This window comes from Plecotus auritus (genome assembly GCF_963455305.1).
Source record: "Plecotus auritus genome assembly, chromosome: 11".
Taxonomy (NCBI): domain Eukaryota; kingdom Metazoa; phylum Chordata; class Mammalia; order Chiroptera; family Vespertilionidae; genus Plecotus; species Plecotus auritus.
This window is the reverse complement of record NC_137777.1, coordinates 32,001,643-32,017,176: the sequence shown is the minus strand read 5'-3', so window position 1 is coordinate 32,017,176 and position 15,534 is coordinate 32,001,643. Positions and strand designations below refer to the sequence as shown.

Genomic DNA, 15,534 nt, shown 5'->3' with positions numbered 1-15,534 from the left:
TAATTACTACTTCTCTAAAAGTTTCCTTGTTTTCAGCAATGGACAGATTTTTTTCCTGACTTTTTTTCTCTTTTTACAAAATAACTTAATTTCTGTCTTCCCCAAATATGCTATGTGTTGTGTACCATTTGGGAGAAAGTATTTTGCAGGGGAAACAAAAACTCCACTGGCAGCCAAGAAAAAGCAACACTAAAGCATTTCTATTAAACACTGGTTAGTCTCTGTTGTGTGAACTTCAGGGGAATTTCAGTTAACTTATCCTTTTTGACTTACTAGTTTGGGGCTGCTCTTGGTTTTTGCTCAATCATGCCTTCATACATACTTTTTTTCAGCATTATGCCAGGCCCTAAATTGCAGTGAAATGACATAATTCTTTTCAGCATTATTCCGGGACCTAAATTGCAGTGAAATGACATTTTTCTTTTCAGCATTATTCCTAGACCTAAATTGGAGTGAAATGACATGAATTACACCAAACTTTTTAGATTCGAACATACTGAAGTCACCCAAATGCAAGACACATTTCACTTGCAAAATTCCACGTCAGAGATGTGTATTAGTGATGTTTCGCGCTCCGTGGAAATGTGAGCCACTGCGGGGAACCTGGATGGTGGCTCCTCTGTGTTCCCAGTGGGAAGAGAGTGTCCTCCATCCACACAAGGATGGAGGCTCTTTCATGAAGACAAATGAAATTCCAACACAGTGTGTGAATAAGAATAAACAGGTCAACGAAGCAGAAGAGAGAGTTCAGAAACACACAACTAATTTTTGACAAAGGGACTCAGACAATTCAATGGAGAATGAAAAGTATTTTCAACAAATAATGATGGGACAATTGGATATCCATTGGAAAAAACCATAAACCGTGACCACTATTTCACACCAAAAATATCAACCTGAGGCAGGCAGGTCATAGATCTAAACGGTAAAACCTTAAACTATAAAGCTAGAAAAACACAAAGGAGAATTTTGCAATCTTGTAGAAGGTATAAATTTCCTAGAATCAAAAAAATAGACTAACTATAAAGGAAAAAAATGGCAAACTGTCTTCTAAAAGTATTTAAAACTTCTGCTCAGCAAATGACACTGTTAAGACTAAACAAAAACAAAAAAACAAAACTATATCCAATGCATACATCTGGAAAAAGGTTTTTTAGCCAGAAAAATAAAGAACTACAAATCAATATAAAAAAGATGAACAAACTATTATAAAAAGGGTAAAAACGTGGACATTTCACAAAAGAAGATATACGAAAGACGTATAAAAATAGAAAAGGCACTTCATGTCATTAGTCATGAGGAAATACTAATTAAAACCACAAGACGACACTATTTTATAGTCACTCAAATCACTAAAAATAAAAAGACAATACCAAATGTTGGCAAGGCTGTAGAACAACTGGAATTCTCACACACCACGAACAGGAAAGTCTGAAGTCAGTCAAACATTTACCCGTGACCCAGCAATTCCACCCAAGGTAAAGGGAAATATATGTCCCCAAAAGACTTGTTCGACAATGTTTATAGCGACTTTATTCCAACTGCCCACCTGGAAAGAAGCCAAACATCCATTAACAGAAGAACAGATAAACAAACTGAGGTATGTGCACACATGGGATGCTACTCAGCAACAGGAAGGAGCTACTGAGACTAAGGATGAATCTCAGCGACATGATACTAAATGAAGGGAAAAAGCACAAAGCATATTCACTACTGTACAGTCCACTGAGGTAAAGTTAAAAACAGACAAAACTACTTTATGGTGATAAAATCAGAACAATGTTTTCTTCTGGGGTGTAAAACGGGGAAGTGGCTAGAAAGTGGCAAAAGAGAATTTGCTGGAGTGATGGAATGCTTTATATCTTTAAGAGGTGGTTATGTGAGTGCACATATAGGGTGCCCTCAAAATGCATGCACTCTCTTTGAATAATTATAAAGGCAGTGTTTGTATTTCAACTGCGTTTTCAAACTTCCAGTAGCATTTTAGGATGAATTTCCTTTGTTCAAAGCTTAATCTGGCTGAAAAGAAACACCAATTGAGTTATCAGCTGTTAAAGAGTGTATACATGTTTTTTGGGACATCCTGTATTTGATAGAACTTATTAAAGTGTATGCTTAAGATCTGCTAATTTTACCTAAAAAAACCACCCCATATTATATAAAAAATAGTATTATAAATATAGTCTTACTATAAGTCTTTAAAATTTTATTACTAATTTGATAGCCTAATAAATTTTTATTTTAAATTCTTCTGAACCTTTCGAGTTCTTATATGTAGTATGTTATATACATATAAAGAAAAAATGATGACTTAATTCTATATGAATTTACAACAGTTACAATTTACTTATTTGAAAATTGGATTGTGTGCCCTTTTTATTCAGATTCTTTTATCAGGAACTAAGAATATTTTTTCTGTTTGTAAACCCTTGGAAAGCTTATTTCAAACAGTTAACCACTGGTAACACCTACTTAAAGCACCTTTTCTTCAGTTATTTTTGTCTCTTTAGCTTTTACCTAACCAATTTTTCTTTTATTTGTCTCATGTTTATAATAAAGCAGTTTTCTGGAAGAAAGTATAGCATAGGGAATATAATGAATAATCTATCTATAATAATAAAAGTGTAATATGCTAATTAGACCCGACATCCTTCCAGACGACCTTCCGGATGAAGCTGGGGCTTGAGGGAAGCCGGTGCCTGCAGCTGGGGGAAGGAAGGTCTACTCTTGGATGAATTTTGTGCATCAGGCCTCTAGTATTGTAATAAGTATGTATAGTGTCAGATGGGTACGAGACTTATTGGGGGATCACTTCATAAATTACATAAATGTCTAACCACTATGCTGAACACTCAAAACTAATATAAAATTGTAATTGAAATTTTTTTTCAAAAATTTTTTAAAACCCAAACAAATTAAAAACCCCAGATACTAATGAGCATATTGAATTATAGAAGGCGTTAAGATAGTCTGGGGGTTGAATATCTGTTTTATTCCTTATTAGTTATATGAATTTAGATTAAATTACTTAATTTCATTAAGACTCAGTTTCTTGAATGAAGCACTTGTGTCAACAGCTATTTCATAGCTTCAAAATGGGAAGCCATTGACACCACCTATGACAATTCCTTGACTGAATACTTTCCATGTGCCTGGTCCCACACTAAAACGCATTCATCATTTAATCCTCGCAGCTTTCCATGATGCAGATACTATTATCACCACTTTACAGTGGAGGAAATGGACTGAGAGGTCATAACCTCCTGGAGGCACCAGCCAGTGAGTGGAGGAATCAGGGACACACCTGCAGGCAACCCCAACATGCCTTGGAAGCATGAAGTCGCACTACTGTTCCTGAGCTTCAGAGCCTTCCCAGGGCATTTAAAGGGTGATTGAGGAGGGAGTGGGAGGGTCAGAAATGGAGAACTCTCCATATAAAACACTGTGTGTTGGAGAATTTGGGTCCTCAAGCTTGATTCATGCAGTAGAAAAAATAAGAACAATTAAAAGGGCAGGGCCTTCAGCTTTATTGCTTAGGAAAGTAAACTACAATCTAACTTCCCAATCTATAGGAAATTCGGAAGAGCAGACTTGCTGAAACTGTGTATTTAGCTGCCTGTGTGTGTGTGTGTGTATGTCTCCAGCTCCTCTCAGGAACTCTACACTCAAGCCCAGGATTTCCTCAGCCATGCCAGCATCCTGCACTCTAGGACCCCTCACCAGGCTGCCCAGGGCTCTGCTCTCCCCAAGGAGAGCAGCAACCAACCGCAGAGGCTAGCAAAGGGGAGCAGAGCCCTCCAGGCAGCCCAAGACCAGCCTTTGAACCATGAAGCTGGTGTGTGTTCATGGCCATGAACTCAGTCCTCAGCCATGGTGTGCCTGCAGCTATAAACCAAGCAGTAATTAGATTTTGCAGCATTTGACACAACCCCTCTGCTGCCCTCATTTACCAGCTCTGGACAGGAAAGAAGGGCAGACCGCTCCCACTGAAAAGGTAGGCTTCTTCACTTTGAGCCCTGTGTTCTGCCTTAACCCCCAAAGCACAAAATAGCCAAGGAGAGAAGGTTCTCTCAGGGTCAGGGTGGCATGGCCATACCCTGCAATTACCCCAGGAATGGGGAGGAGAGATCGCTGGGACAGAAGGGATTCATCCTTGTCACATTGGGACACACGTTACAAGCACAGGCCTACGGAAATGAAAGAGCAGTTCAAATAAACTATACCACAGTATGGAAATTTAATTAACCTATCAGAAAAGCATCGAAATATCACAAACGCATGCACACACAGGAATCTACGCAAACTAAGTTCTCATTTGATGTTAGTCAAAGTAAATTCACCCTTCACTTTAGGCTATAAACATGTCATCTTGGGGGATTTATTAGGGAGACCTCAGGAGACATATGAATTATGCCTCCATGAAGATTTTAGTTTTAAATGTTATCAAGCCCTATGAAAATGCAACCTAATACTTAGGTTTACATAGAAATGTCAGTCCTCTCGTTTAGAGTGACTTGAGGCTTTTAACTTTACATTCCCATACATTATATTTCTTAAATTAAATAGATTTTGATAACCGGTAGAAATTGAAATGGTACTAAAAAGCTAAACAACATTTAAATTTTATTTATTAAAATAACCATTGCCTATTTTCTTGATGGACGTGCCCTGGCCACTTTTAAAATCTAGAGATATGAATTATTCTAATATTATTTTATGACTGAAACTTTTTAGTTTAACAGAAGTTATATATTTGCGACAAGAGGTTGACAGACTTTGTTTGTAAAAGGCCAGAGTGGATATTTTAAGCTTTGCAGGCCAGAATCCCAACTCTGCCACTGCAGTGTGAAACAAGGCAGTCAACAAACACATAAGCAGATGAGCATGGCCGTGTTCCAATAAAACTTTATTTACAAAAACAGATAGTGGGCTGGTTTTGGCCCGTGGGCCACAGTTTTCCAACTTCTGATGCAGACTAGACTAAAACAGTGTAGAATCTTATCTTTAATATATACTGGAAACTGATACTTCAGAGCGCAAAAAAAAAAACAAAACAAAACAAAACAAAACCCAAACCAACCTATAAAAAGCAACTCCTTGTATCCAGTGCTAGATGTGGCAAATGTTTCTTAACTTTCCTGAAGTTGCTAATTTTTATCATGAAACAAGATTTGAAGCTGTTTATCCTTCTTTGCACACAGCACGGTAACAGGTGTTCATGCTGATCACAGCTGGAAACAGACAGAGCGAGCATGTCCCCTGTGTGACTCCAGAAGGCTAAGGAGAGTGTCCTACTTACATGGCATGGCTTCATCTGACCAGGATTGGATCTCAACAGGCCCACGGCACCTCAAAAAGAAAAAAGCCACTTCTGTCACTTAAGAGCACAATTGCTTCACTCAACTTCAAAAGGGCACTCAAAATGCCATGCTTTGAAAACACACAAGACACTGAGGGGAGTAGAGAAAAGCCGGTGTAGCCTGCTCAAATGACACAAAAGAATTGTGTGTCCACAAGTTTAAGGACAATGAATTAAAGTGTAATCTTCAGATCAGGAACGGTAACTATTTAAAATGCCAAAAAGAAATACAATCCCAAATGAAAGGAACAAAAAGACAAACAGGTGCTGTAGTGCGGTGAGAGAAGAATGACTGTATTCAAATCCAGCTGCTGATCCAAGATCCTTAGCAGAGCACCCCGGCCCTGGGTCTGAGCAAATGCTCCTGGCAGGTCGGGGGCAAGTAGGGTGCACAGTTATGCTGGACTTCTAACACTGTCAGTCAGGGTGCGTGCGGGAAAGCGTTGTTGCTCTTTGACCCCGCTGCTCACTGTCCTGGGCGATAAGCCAGCAGGACTGCCTTGGGCTGGCATCTTCATTACAGAGGGCAAACCACTCAAAACCCAAACACCCACTGGTGGTCACTCAAGTTCTTTCTGGAAAAAGAGAAGCTGCAATGTCTCAGTTCCCAAAGATGTTATATCACCATCCCTGTGATTCTTTTTAAAAAGGGTACTACCTGGAGAATGTAGCCATTCAATATTAAAGAAATCATCTCATCATGTAGTGTAGAAAATGGAGAACCCATCCCAGAAAAAAAAAACACACACACAAAAAAAAACAAAGGACTAACAAAGGGCTACGAAATAATTGTGAATTTTGAAGACATGAATAAATATGTAACTAGTCTGGGGAAGAAGTTTACTATATAAAGCAAGTACTTACATAAAAACATGGGTCCACAGCAGCAGAGTCTTTTGCTTTTGAGGGACATGATTCCCTCCACTCTCACAAGCCTCTAGTTACAAATATATACCGGTCCCAGGGTCTGGGGTAAATGTAGATTTCAGAAGCGTCCACACGGGACTTTCACCAACTCTCCACTGCTCTGTTCTTTGCAGTTCCATCCTCTCCTGTCTGCTGAATCCTGAGGGCACCTTCCTCTCCTTGTGTATCCATCTAGTTGTGTTTAACTGAAGGAATACAGTAAACTGAACCCAGCTGGCCATGGGCCCGATGTAAAACCCATTTTGAAAAAGCCACCTTGATGGTTTACAGATTCTGCAGTAATGAAGGTGAGGACAAGGAGGAGGTATATAAATAAATACTTTTCTGGCTCTACATCTATTTGCCTTCAGGATGAAGACATAAGGCCTTCTGGGTGTTGACTGCTCCTAATCTTCCCATCAGGAGGTGGGGGGGGGGGTTCATATCCAGATTTGCTCCCCCACCAACCAGGGTCCAATATATAATTCTGTATATTGAAAAAAATTTTAAGTGAGCTGAAGTTTTGGAGAGGAAAAGAAAAACATTTTTTAAAATATATTTTTTATTTATCTCCGAGAGGAAGGGAGAGGGAGAGAGAGATAGAAACATCAATGATGAGAGAGAATAATTGATTGGCTGCCTCCTGCATGCCCCACTGGGAATCAAGCCCGAAACTCATACATGTGCCCTAACTGGAAATCGAACTGTGTCTCAACCACTGTGCCACACTGGCCAGGAAGAAAATCATTTTTTTTAAGTCAGGCCAAATCAAAAGCATATCCTATCTAAGAAAAGAGTAATATGCAAATTGACCGTGCCTCCGCTACAACCACAAGCCACGCCCACCAGCCAAGCAGGAGTGAGTATGCAAATTAACCCAACCAAGATGGCTACAGCCACGGAGCAAGCAGGAGGCTTGGGTTTCCCTGGAAATGGAGGAAGCCAAGCTTTCTGCCCACTCTGGCCTGCCTTGGCCTCCGCTCCAGGCTACAAAGTTTCAACTGTAGAAGATAAATATACTCCAGATACCAGGGCCTCCGCTTGGGTCGCTAGGGGGCGTGGCCGGCCTGCAAACCACCACAGGCCCCTCGCCCAGGCCGCCCCACACCCCAAGGGAACCCCCATCCTGATCCGGGACACCCTTCAGGGCAAACCAGCCGGCCCCCACCCGTGCACCAGGCCTCTATCCTATCTAATCCTATCTAATAAAAGAATATGCAAATTGACCATCACTCCAACACACAAGATGGCTGCCCCCACACGGACACAAGATGGCCACCACAAGATGGCCAGCAGGGGAGGGCAGTTGGGAGGGACCAGGACTGCAAGGGAGGGCAGTTAGGGGCAAACAGGCTGACAGAGGAGCAGTTAGCCATTAATCAGACTGGCAGGGGAGTGGTTAGGGGGTGATCAGGCTGGCAGGCAGAAGCGGTTAGGGGCAATCAGGAAGGCAGGCAGGCGAGCAGTTGGGAGCCAGCAGTCCTGGATTGTGAAAGGGGTCCCATATTGGAGAGGGTGCAGGCTGGGCTGAGGGACACCCCTCACCCCGTGCACGAATTTCATGCACTGGGCCTCTAGTAATAAAACATAAATGTCATTGAAATAAAATAATTGAAAATATTTTACTGGAGCACCAAAGTTTGAGTCTTAACCCCTTTTCTTGACTATCTGTGGTGACCCTTTTAGGGACCTCATGGTCCTGGATCCCATAATGTGCTACTGACTTCCACATGTATGTCTCCTGTCCACCTTCTCCCCTGACCTCTAGAGTTGCATGTCATCAGCAGCTCAAACTTAAGTATCCAAAACTGAACTGCTGAACTCCCTCCCAAACTTGTCCCCACCACACCTTTCTCTGCCAGTTAATGTCAGCGTCTTCTTTCCAGGTGCTCTGGCCAGAAACCCTGGCATCATTCTTTATGTTTCACTTTCTATCACATCATATACCCTAGCTGTCACGAAATTCTATACACTGAACTTTCAAAATAGTTCCTGAACCTGACCATCGCTCTCCACCTGTACAGCTGGACCCTGGCCCAAGCCGCTATCACCTGTGCTCTGAATTATTGCACCTGTCTAACTGGTCTTGTCCAGTCTTAGCTCATCGGCCACAGAGACCCTGCGAAATGAAGGTCAGACCAAGTCACTCCCCAATCCAAAACCCTGACTTCTCATTCCCTTAAGGCCAAAGTCAAAACCCAAATAACAGCCAGTGCCCTTCCCACTCTGGTTCCACGCAAACTCTCTGACCTCACTTCCAAGGGCATGACTGCCCCTCCCCCGCCCCTTCAGGTCCCCTCTGCCTCAGGGCTGCTCCCTCTGCCTGGTTTCCATTCTCCCCCGTGTTCTTGACCCAAACATCCCCTTCTAGTAACACCTTCCCTGCACAGCGCCCCCACCCCCCCACCCCCATCTGTATCAGTGTTCTGTTGCTGTGCAACAAACTGCCACAAACTGCAGCTTCAAGTCACACCCATCACTATCTCTCAGGTCCCATCAAGGGCCAGGCCTGGCTTAGCTGGGTCCTGGGCTCAAGGTCTCTCAAGGCTGCAGTCAAGGTGTTGTCTGGGCAGCCTCCTTTAGGAAGCCCGGGGCTCTCCTCTGAAAGCAGAATGCGGTCCCTTGAGGCTGCAGGGCTGAGTCCCAGGGTTCCTGCTGGCTGTGAGAGGGGCCACCGTCATCTCCTAGAGGCAGCTGGCAGTCCTGCTGTGGCCCTCTCATGGCTCCTTCCTCAAGGCCAGCAGGAGGACCTGCTGAGATGAAGCTAAACGTCTCATGTAAAGGAACCTAATAATCACAGCAGTGATGTCATCACCGGCACATGCTCTGAGTGTCCCCTTATCCAGGACAGGGACATCGGAGAACTCTGCCTGCCACGGCTCTATATGCCACCACGTCACTCCAGACACACATATATCTGCCCCCCATCTCTGCTGCCTTTTCCTCCCTAGGATTTGTTATCACTTGAAACAGCAACCGTGTTTATCTTGCGTAGTTCTGCTTCATCTCACTGAAACATAAGCCTCCCCAGAGCAGAACTTTTTCAGGTTTTGTTTACAGCTCTCTCCCCAGCCAGTAGAAAAGCAGTTCCTGGCTCAGAGCCGTTTACCAATAAATATTTATTGGATGAATACACGACTCACTAAGTAGGTTTGCTTCAAGCACGTCAGCCTCTCCACATCCCCAGTCCTGTGACCTCTTTCTTCTGTCGCTGTGTTGCAGCAGAACTGTTTAGTCACAAAAGAGGAAGCTAAAGGCTCTCTTTCCCATGGTAACAAAGCTATAGAGTTTTCGTTTATTTATAGTTTTATCAGCCAACTGTGTGGTGAGAACTCCACATGGAGAATTTGTAAAACCAGCATTTTACCCTTACGTGAGAACAGATATGGTCACTGTCCACTTCCCAGGCTCACAGAAGACTTCTACTGTTGGATTGTTGGTTTTATCTTAAAAATTATTAAAACAGTGAAGGAAATAAGAAATAAAAGTCAAACTCCCTTGAAGACTGACTCCAAGGAAACGAAGAATAGGTGAGTGGGTCGGTGATTTAAGCAAAGAAAGAAGTATGGTATTCAAAGCAATGAACATCCTATCACTAAAGTAATAAATGTTACAGATCCATTATCCACATCATTTAAAGGAATATTGCTTCTTGCAAGAGGCAGTGGAACAGGCAAGGCCAAATGCTATAAATGTGAAATACAACTCCATGTAAAACACACATTGGGTATCCATTTTATCCCATGTGCCTCTGGTAGCAATGTTTTTAGGTGATAAAAAAAAAAAATGTACAGTACATGCACCTCAAGCAATATTCATCAACCCCACTGCAAATGCAAGTTCTATAAACACATGGCTGGTTTGCCTGCACGGAACCTGAAACCGCTCGTACACGGTTTCCTCTAACGGGAACCGAATGCTACTCAGGTGATCACAGGTCACTAAAGGCAGCCTGTTTTGCTCTTTCACCCAGTTGAAGCTTCCCCTCTCTCATTTATTTTGCTAGCTCCGTCACTATCAATATAATTCAAGGAACACAATTAATTTCTAATAAATGACCATTCACTTCTGAATGCCTGGCTGGTTTCTGTCTCTGGCTTCTCCTCTAACCAAATATACAGTTTCTAGGTTAATCTGCCCAAAACAGTGATTCTGGCAAGTCACTCCTCCGGTCATGAACTCAGGGAGGATCCCTATGGCCTGGTTTGTCAAGTTCATAGGTCTCCCTCTGTCAAGTTCGTAACCTGGATTAAGCCCTTGACGCGGGGCAGTTTGGTTTCTCTGTTAATTGCAAGACTGCACACTTGATTCCAGTCCTCATCGGGCCAGGCCCCTGGATGATTGGATGAAAGAATACAGATCAATGGATGAAAACCACAAACTCCAAACCTTAAGCCCTACTGACTGTAAAAACATATCTCTACACGAAGAACAGACTGCTTCTCTTTCCCTCAGAAACCAGTATGATTAAGAGAGAACAAAGTCCATAAAGCATGGTCTTCAGCTTCTCAGAGTCAAAGTACTGTACACCTGGAGGTAGATGTGGCATTTCCCCATCACCTTGATGAGCTCTCTGTGGAAACAGAATTCTAACAGGGTCCCCAGGAATTCCCACGGCCCTGCTGTGCACCCTTCCTAATCCCAGGACAGTAAATATAACAGACTTCAGTCGTGTGATTAAGTATGTTATATGGCACATTAATCTTAAAATAGGGAGATTACCCTGAGGGGCCTGGTTTAATCTCCCAAATCCTTTAAAAGCAGAGACTTTTCTCTGGCTGGTCACAGAAGAGAAACCAAAGAAATGAGAAGTGCGGGGAATTTGGTGAGGGATCCTGCTGTGATACTGTGAGAAAGCCTGTGAGAAGGCCCAGGGCAAGGGCTTCCAGAAACATCTAGAAACTGATGCCAGCCCTTGGTCCATAGCCAGGAAACGGGGACTTCAGTCTTGCCAAAAACCTCAATGAGTTTAGAAACAGATTTTCCCCAAAGCTCAAGGGAGATACATAGTCTGGCCAACATCTTGAGTGTGAGACCTGGAGCAGAGCATCCTGGCCACCTGTCACCTCCAGGACTGTGAGCTAAGAAACGGCTGTGGAATTCTGTGGAAGTTTGTCATGCAGCAATAGAAAACCAATATGCTTCCTTCTAAACCAAGCCTCAGTCCATTCACATAAAAATAACATTATCCCAAAAGGCCCTTACGGCATTATCTACTGTACTCGTTTGCATGAGTGGGTAACCAACAAGTGAAAAAAGGAAGAAAAGCTCAGGATGCCTCCCAGGAAGTCTCTATCCTCCCTATAAACTCGTGAGCTCTGCGAACATGCAGAACATAAATATCTTTAACGACTGGGACCATTCTAAAGACCATCACGTGTAAGCAAGCAGAATTTCTCAGAAATGTTAAAAATAGGAATCAGCCTTTCTAGGATAGTGTGCTAATGTTGACATCGATAACAGCAACATCAATATTATAATTTATTTAGGTTTCTATGACATGTATTAGGAAAAGTGTTCATCTTTTATTCATCAAAATAGTAATTGGTTATCTACTGCATTGAGTATCCTTTCTGTCTGCTTGTTGTGTAATCCCAGGGGATGCTAAGAAAAACATGCCATCTACATATTATTACAAGGAAAGTAAATATTAGAGGATATTTGCCTACTGCTTTTCTTAAGAGCAGACATTAATTGCTAAAATACAAATATTCTGCATCTCACTTTGCTTTTATAAGCAATCCTGCTACTATTTCAATTTATAGACATGTGTTTCATTTCTACTTCCTGCCAGGACCTCTGCTAGGTACTAAAAACAGAAACACAAGTCATTCCCGATTCCCAGCCCACAGGCTATTGAGAGGAACAAGCCAATTAAGAATTGAAATAAGCAATTTCAACCAGTACAGTATTAGTGATATGTGTAATGAATAAGATGCAGTGTAGCCTAGGAATTACAACATGTTTGGTGTGATGGCGCTGAAGATCAATTAAGAAAGTGTTTCTCTCCATCCATCTGTTTGTCCATCCATCCATACATTCATCCAAGATTATTACAAGTTAAACAGAAACATCTGACCAAATTAAGGGCAGTTCTTACATTTATTGGGTCCCTAAGGACTATGATCAACTATATTCTTTTATTAAAGAAAACTAGTTTTCTTATGATATACTTCTATCCATAGTCTATTTAAATATGAAAGGTGGTTGATAATCTTAATCCATCACAATTAAGTTTAAACATCTCTGATACCCTCAGTACAACCAAAATTTGATCATCGAGGAATACATTATAGTGTCCCCTAACTTCTAAAATTCCCCAAATACAAAGCTATATTAAAACCAGACAGCTATATTCCCACAAAAAGAATAGAGTATATGAGAGTTTGGGACCGAAATCAAATACTAAACCTTTCATTCCTAACCCAGCAATATAAAATGACAATAATTATATTCTTGGGGAGATTCTTGGTTAAAATAGAAAATACCGAATCTTACAGTTTAAGTGTGTGCATGCGTGTGCGTGCACACATACACACACACACACACAGTATCTATCATACCAGTCCTGCTGGGAGGGAGTGAAAATCAAATCTTAATCCCCATCACCCTACAATGGCTTTTTCTTAATTGAGAAAATTCCCCATGATAAAGCTTATTTGGAATTTATTTTAAAAGAACTGTGGCTTCTCACACAAGCCATTTAAAAATTCCACCACTAAAATTATTCCTAATAAAAATGTCCTAAACTTAGTCATCAAAGGTTTGACATTTGCTGTGTGCTAGACGAAGTCAGGGATGCAAAACATAGTACTTGGCACATAATGAACGTATTGATTGAATGCAGTGAAATGAACAAGACCTGGCCCAAGCCCTTAAGTAGTTTACAGATCAGCTGTAGAGATATGGCTCATAAACACAAAAAATTAAAAAGCAATAATATAAAACAATAACAAAACACCACTGAGAATTGTACACTTAGAAATTATTAAGATAGTAAATTTTATATTACAGGTTTGTGTTTTTTTTACCACTGTTAAGAATGAAACAATAAAAATAATCCTCATTCATAATTTAAAACTGTGAGATCTTAAAACAACACTGTATATTGGAGTTAGAGCTTGTCTTTTAAGAGACATGAGATGACACTTCTGTTTTCCCGACTGTGGTCCATTTTCTTTTTTTTTCCAATATACTTTTATTGATTTCAGAGAGAGGAAGGGGGAGGGAGAGACAGATAGAAACATCAATGATGAGAGAGAATCATTGACCAGCTGCCTCCTGCATGCCCCCTTCTGGGGATCGAGCCTGCTACCTAGGCATGTGCCCCAAACTGGAATCAAACTGTGACCTCTTGCTTCATAGGTCGACGCTCAACCACTGAGCCACGCTGGATGGGCAACGGTCCACTTGTAAGAGAGAGGAGGACAGCCTACCTTCTTCACACTGAACAGAGACCAGGAGAGCTTCACAATGTGCAAACCCTGCACGGCGGCAACCCTTCTGCAAAGGCATGAAGCAACACAAGATGGGCAGTAGCTGAACACAACCACTAGGTGATGCCCCGCTGAGGGCTTTGTCCACCTGGCAACAGGGTCCTCCAGGGCTGCGCTGCTGGACATTGCACAGGGGACTCAGGAGACCCAAGTGGAGCACACCCTTTAATTAGTAACGGGGTCTTTTCAGTTCATGAATATCAAATTTTACTAACTTTTTTTTTAGTTATTAAGATTAACTTAATAACTAATGAGTAACCATTTATTCCCACATACAAACAAAAGTCTAAAGACGAAGCAGCCCCTTTGCTGGCACTGGTCTACAGGCTTGTTAGGAACCATCTCATTTAATTCTCACTAGACCCTCATGAAGCAGGTACCGGAGACCACCTATAGAAGAATGATAAGAGAACGAGGCCAACAGAACAGTATAGGGTTGAGTGAGGATTAAGTGATAGGAATATGCTATGCTCATTAGCATTTTGCCAGGCACAGAGCACACAGTTCATCAGTGGCAGGTATTACCATTACTTGGCTAAGTGAAGAAAAGGGGGTAGGAACTTTAAGTAATGGTGTGAGCAAAGGAAATGAATGGGGTTTTCAGAAGGCATCCAAGATCTCAAGTAGATCATCAATATAGCTGAGAAGAGGGGTTCCAAGGAGAGCAGTAACGGCTGGAAAGGTCATTCGAACTTGACTGTGGAAGAAGATGAGCACCTTCCACATCTGGGCCCTTTACCTACGCCCCACCACCAATCTCGGGAGTAGGTAAAATGATTTGAAGAGTCAAGGGAGCATGAAGAGAATATTTCATCAAGAGTCACTGATAGGCAACATTCAGGGTGGACTGAAAAGGGAATACCCGAGGGACAGAGTAACCAATCAGAGGTGGCTTGCACAACACTGTGATGAAAGAAGATGGGGAGGTCACTTGGAATGTAGGAAGGGCAGGAAAGGGCAAATATGAGAGTCAAAGAACAAAAATACTTAATGAGTGCATGCCCAGGACTTCAGGTGATTCTCCAAGGCTTTCCAAAGATGGTTCCTTAGCAATGGAAGCTCAGTGGTACTCCAGGAGCAAGGCCAGGAGAGAGGCTGCTTTAGCAGGAACATTCAGAGACCTGTTTGTGACACTGTGGGTTTGAGTTTGGAGTGGAATATCAGTTAAGTGGACCTAGCAAGCGGCATAAATGTTGAGATAATCGATGGTGAAGCACAGCTGGCACTAGGTGCGAGGATAATGTTCCCTGGTGAAGGATGACCAAATGGCCAAACCTGAGACTAGTGGTTGCTCAGACGGACCTCATAGGAAGGGAGGGGAGATGACAGACTCTTACCTAGGAGGACAACAGAAAACAGAGCAAGTCACAAGGTGCTGAGGTCAGGGAAGAAGGAATGAAAATGTCCCTAATATATAAACCAGGATCAAGATCCCAGAGAAAGTACAGCAAAGAGAGAGAGCCCAGGGAGGGCAGAGGGGAATGGAAGGACAAGGATGACCACGGACAGGATAGCAGAACACATCCATGGGAGGTGGGAGGCAAGGAAGGAAAAAACCCACTAGGGGAGCGAGAGTGTCAGGGCTCAGCCGAGTAAGAAGAACAATATTGGTGAATCAATATTAATATTCCTTTTAAAATAAAAAATATGCAGCAGCACCAAAATATCTCCCACCAAACCTGAACATTCAAATGCCTCTATTTTTATCCTCAAAATATGAACAGATAATTTTCCTAAAAAGAACTTGCAGGTGCTTCGGAAAGGGACTAAGGT

At 42.2% G+C, this 15,534-nt stretch overlaps 1 protein-coding gene across 3 annotated transcripts in view; it reads right to left on the bottom strand.

Annotated features, from left to right (window-relative positions):
• Positions 1-15,534, bottom strand: part of FAM110B (family with sequence similarity 110 member B) — a 125,715-nt gene that overhangs the window by 74,388 nt on the left and 35,793 nt on the right. The window contains exon 3 of one of the 3 annotated variants that reach the window (XM_080646451.1): positions 5,300-5,349. The exons of the other annotated variants lie outside the window; for them this stretch is intronic. The gene's annotated coding sequence lies outside the window, so the exon portion shown is untranslated. The remainder of the gene's footprint in view (positions 1-5,299; positions 5,350-15,534) is intronic. 3 annotated transcript variants of the gene reach the window in all.